Genomic DNA, 5,484 nt, shown 5'->3' on the forward strand with positions numbered 1-5,484 from the left:
GCCAAAAGATAATACTAATTTATCCAAAATATGAGCACAACAGCAGCAGATTTATACACAATGAACTATGGAGATCAGCATTCCATTGTCCTCTTCTTAGACATGTCAAGCTCAAACTGGCTAGCTCTATCCCATAAGATCACACACTATTCATATTGGCTGAGCACTGCACCATACAGGAGTTGCACATCCAATCAATGTGTATATAGTAATTAATTATATTTGGATAAATGAATTAGAAAGCTACTCTTGTATATATCTGTTGATCAACAACATTTTGTTTTTTTAGAAGAAAAAAACATTAAACAAAGTTCACCACCATAGTGAAATCTCAGAAGAAAACCAAGACAAAATTTAGTATAAAGAGAAAAGCACAACATATATAAATAAAAAGGATACCTCAGCAATGATCAGTCTCTCCTGCATGTGTCTGAATAAAACCTACAATAGTAAAATGATATGGAATACAAAAGGTGAGAAAATATAAAATATTGTGCAACTGTGAATTTAGATTACAGTGTGGATTTACATTGTTGAAAATATCGCCATGAATAAGGACAGTAAACAAAAAGATGTGCCAAATGGAAAGTAAGTTTATATTATCTACAAGCATAGCAATGTGGAACAATGATTCACCACTAAGCTACCTGCCATGTTATTTGCAGAAAGTCCAAATATCCTAACCTTAAGATTACTGACAATTGTCTGAGCATCAACCACAGAAGGCTGAAGACCATGTTCTGACAGAATGGGCACCAAAGAGGATACAAAAGTGGATCTCTCTGAATGAGCAGCCTACATAGATAAGACAATCAAACAAAGATGTCAAATGTTAGTTGATTATAACAAAAATACTTCTACAGCACAGCAACAACAAAAAGAAAAAAGGTCGCCCATTAACATATAATTTTAGACAAAGGTAGCATGACTCAGACAAGAAGAGGATGTGTTAACTAGTAACCCAGAAAAGATGGTCATTCTTATCTACATTGGTCCAATAGACCAGATGACAAAATATAAATCAGCTTGGCTATGGGACAATAAGAAACTAAATGCTATTTTTTTAGCAATTAGCAAAAAGTTTATTTAATATTAGCCACTCAAACTTATGAGTATAAATCCAATATTTCACAACATATACCCGGGAGGTAAACAAAGAATATTACTTGCAAGGCATATGTTAGACGAATATTCTCCTCAATAATATCTTGTCTATATGCAATAGCTTTTGATGCAGCATCAACCAAATCTTGTTGTTGCTGATCAAATGCCTGCAATATTCATTTTGAGATATGTTGCACTATTAGCAATCACAAATTTAGAAGGGAAACTATAAAAGGTAAGAAACTATTAGGTTGCTCACCATACGCATATAAGCAATTCTTTTTTCTAGAACATACTTCTCATTGTGTATTTGTGATTCCTATATACAATGCAGTGATTATTGATTGGTTCAAAATGATCAACCAAAAGGAAAAAATGCAGGCACCATGACAATCTCTCCTAACCTTTATTGAGTAATCAGCAAGATGCTTCCTTAACTGTGCAATCTCTTCTTCATGCTCTCTGACCTTGACAATAAGTTCCTTTATACGTAGATTTTAGAACGCGGCAGCACCATCTTTCCCTTGCAACAGTCTTCTCTCTTACAAACTCCTCCCTCCTGGCTTCTCCTTGACTGTGGCCCTCTTCCCTGCGACTGATCTGCTTCTTGCAAACACAAACAAAGAATCAACCACCTTCTGTGATATTGTCAATGGCTAGGGTTTTCTTTTCCTACCATTTCCAGATCAGTGAGAAGATCCATTCATTACCTTTCAGAGTGGAGAGCAACCAGGTTCAATCAGATTGGGTCACTGAACCTTGGATCCCTCCTGTTTATGTGTGATAGATACCCTATTAAAATAGAAAGAAAACAAACGAACAAAGTAATTTTCTGACATCTTTCATTACAAATAAGTGCCCAAAGATGCTTTGGAGTATATAGTTGCATTGCTAACACCGCTATTTCCTTGATAGTAGAAGTTTGTTTCCTGCCTATGCACACGCATATTCCAAACTTTTTAAGATGACATTAAATGTAGGGACAAATGTCAGACGTCGATATATTATCAGCCAACACACTCTAGCCACATGAGAATAAATCAGCAAAGATTTTGCTGTCAGATGGAAGGTCAGTTTCTGTATAATGTTTGGATTGCCAAAGATATCTACTTTATTTACAGAGAGCAACACAATGATGCAACCTGTTTCTGCCCAAGCCCCACAAAATTTCAAAATTAAATGCTGGCAAAGTTAACAACAAAAATTTACTATTAAAATACTAAGAGAATCTTTACGGTTATAATAGAAAGGGTATCATTAAACATTCATTAGTTGCATTATCAGACAGTTGGAAATCCGCATATGAAACACTTAAAATTTAAAACAACTTAATAAGCACCCAAAAATGATGATTCTGTGAACTTCTAGTTCAACTTATAATTGACAGCTCAAATAGTGTTTAGAATGATGATATGCCGCACCATTGAGAACTAAAATTCATCCCAGACTGGAGCCTGATTTAATACTAAGATAAATACTAGGGCATGACTTAATACCACATAACAGGGAACAATTTAGAACAATAACCCTGTATGGCATGGTGGTCTTGAGTGCTTACATATTTTCTAATTCTCGTGCTTTTTGCAAGACTTCATTCTTTAATAAGTTGTTCTCTTCCAACTGCACAATATGGATTCCAGTTAAAGAATTCAAAAGGCGCAAATATCACGGGAATTAAGCCCTGCAAGCTAAGTGTAGATCACAAACCAGGATTCTAGTGAAATCAGAAAGCGCGTGCAGCTGACCTGTTGCTTGATGGTGCTCTCAGCATCCTCCATCGCCTTGATGATTTGGTGAACGCCCTCATTTCGACCATCGCCCAAGACCAACCCAGAGAACCTATCCGCCAGGTTCCCGACCCTGCCGCCGCCCTTCGAAAAGATGGATCCACGGAGGCGGCCGGTCACCTCTTCCTCCGGGAAGATCCCTCATTCGGTTCGAATCGTAGGTTCCCGCACGCTGGAGATCCCAGAACGCCCCCTCCCCGCGCCGGGCCAGGATCGGAGTAGCCCGAGGACCTCAAATCGGGCATCAAAAAGGTCGAGTCGCGAAGCAGAGAGAGGGCGGGGGGGATCGGGCATCAAAAAGGTCGTCGCCGCGCAAGAGATCGAGATGGAGACGGGAGGGAGAGACGGGAGAGAGATCGCCGCTCGGGGCAGTAGCTGTACCTGCAAAAAGAAATTTAAAATCTTTATTTTAACCCTAATCGAAGAAAAAAGATTGAAGCCGTACTTGAAACTCAGAGAACTGGAGGAGCACGGGCCTGGAGGAGCATGGGAGAATCACGAGGAGGTCACCGTACGCACTGGAGGAGCACGGGCCTGGAGGAGCACCGCCCTAGACGGGAGCACGGGCCTGGAGGAGCACCGGATGCGGCTTCCGTTCTATCTTCGTCTTCGCCTCTTCACAGCGGCGCGAAGAGGAGCTAGATGTGCGAAAGGGGCGGGAGAAGAGGAGAGGCACGAAAGGGGGGGCTGGGAGAAGAGTAGCTACTAGCTAGAGGTGCGAGAGGGGGCGGGAGAGGCACGAAAATGGGGTACGCAGGAGAAGACGAGCTAGAGGTGCGAGCGGGAGAGGGACGAAAATCGCGGACTCGCCCGATAAAATACCTAGATATAAACCCTCTAAACCCTCAACGACAATACTTTTTAAAAGCATTGTCTTTGGCAAAAAACCCGCTAAAAGACAACGCTTTCGACAACGATTTTTTAAAAGTGTTGTGGTTGACCCAAAATAAACGCTAATAGACAACGCTTTCTGAACAAACGTTGTCTTTTAGTTTTAAAAGACAACGGTTTTGACTAAAAACGTTGTAAATTGAAAAACCACAACGCTTTTGCTAAAAAATGTTGTCTTTGGGACGTTGTCTATTAACTTTTTTCTAGTAGTGTTACCGCTTGGGTCACTATCTATATTACAATTTGTTGCAATTGGTGTGTTTATTTCTTTTGAATGTTCCATTCCAAACTTGAATATTAAGTCTTTAGCGTATTTACTTTGGTATATATAATTTCCATCTTTAGTTTGTTTAATTTGAAGTCCTAGAAAGAAATGTAGTTCACCTACTCAACTCATTTCAAATTTTTTTTTCATTAAATTTATAAAAAATTTTAAATATTTTGAGTTGGTTGATCCAAAAATTATATCGACATAAATTTGAGCTATAAAGAAATCTTTTTCTATATTTTTCACAAATAAAGATAGGTCGATCTGTCCTTGTTGGAACCCTTTGGTTACTAAGTAGGTAGAAAGTCTTTCATATCAAGCTCTAGGAGCTTATTTAAGTCCATAAAGAGCTTTCTTTAGTTTGAAGACATATTCAGGATGATCTTTATCTTCAAATCCTGTTGGTTGTCCTACATAAACTTCTTCTTTTATGAACCCGTTTAAAAATACGGACTTAACATCCATTTGATAGAGCTTAAATCTTTTATGTGCCGCATATGCTAATAACATTCGTATGGATTCAAGTCTAGCTACGGGTGCATATGTTTCATCATAGTCTAGTCCTTCTACTTGGCTGAACCCTTTGGCTACTAATCTGGCTTTGTTTCTAACTACTTCACCCTTATCGTCTGTTTTATTTCTAAATACCCATTTGGTTTCTATGATTAATTTATTTTCTGGTTTGGGAACTAAGTCCCACACCTGATTTCTTTCAAATTGTGCTAACTCTTCTTGCATTGCTATGATCCAGTCAGGATCTGACAATGCTTCTTTGTAGGATCAAAATAAGCGCTAGAGGGGGGTGAATAGCACGTTGCACGCTTTTCGATTTTCGTAAAACTTTGAACGATACGGAAGCTAAAATCAGAGAACGATGCGGAAACGTAAAGAATAAAGCAAGCATGTGACACTTTTTATTTTTACTTGGTTCACAGCGCAACGCTGCTACTCCAAGGCCCACGGTCCTTGACCGTTTACTCTGGACAATCCACTAAGTCACTTGCCCCTTTCCGACAGCAAGTGTATCGAGAAAATAATACAAAACCCGATTACAAGTATTGAACGAATGGAAATACAAGGTTTACTTTATTACCGAACTTCTTGCTTTCTCAGTCGCTCCCCGGAAGTAGATTTTGACGTCTCGGTGTCAGGTTGAGTAGCTTGGAGCAGGTACAGCACCGACGTCAAAATCGAGGGCTCGGGAGTCGCGAGAACAGAGTTTGGAGGATTTGGAATTGATGTTCTCGGCTGGTTGGTCGCGACTGCTTATATAGCCTTGCTGAGTCGACTCAGATGCCGATCTGGGTCGACTCCAGCTTGCGTGGCTATCTCTCCTTCCTAAGTCAACTTCGATTGACTTTTGGGTCGACTCCAGTCGTGGTGGCATCAGTAGCGATAACTTTTGACCCTGAGTCAACTCAAAACCTTACCTGA

At 39.8% G+C, this 5,484-nt stretch overlaps 1 long non-coding RNA gene across 1 annotated transcript; it reads right to left on the reverse strand.

Moving 5' to 3' along the window:
* Positions 1-398: 398 nt before the first annotated feature.
* LOC141832936 (uncharacterized) lies at positions 399-1,197 on the reverse strand. The gene is made up of 3 exons (XR_012602178.1): positions 1,167-1,197; positions 685-795; positions 399-441 (listed from the first exon to the last, which is right to left on the reverse strand). It is a non-coding gene; the product is annotated as an uncharacterized LOC141832936 (long non-coding RNA).
* Between the last annotated feature and the right edge of the window lie 4,287 nt (positions 1,198-5,484).

This window comes from Curcuma longa, chromosome 8 (genome assembly GCF_044706935.1).
Source record: "Curcuma longa cultivar G26 ecotype Majalengka, Jawa Barat chromosome 8, ITB_CL_G26_1.1, whole genome shotgun sequence".
Lineage (NCBI taxonomy): Eukaryota > Viridiplantae > Streptophyta > Magnoliopsida > Zingiberales > Zingiberaceae > Curcuma > Curcuma longa.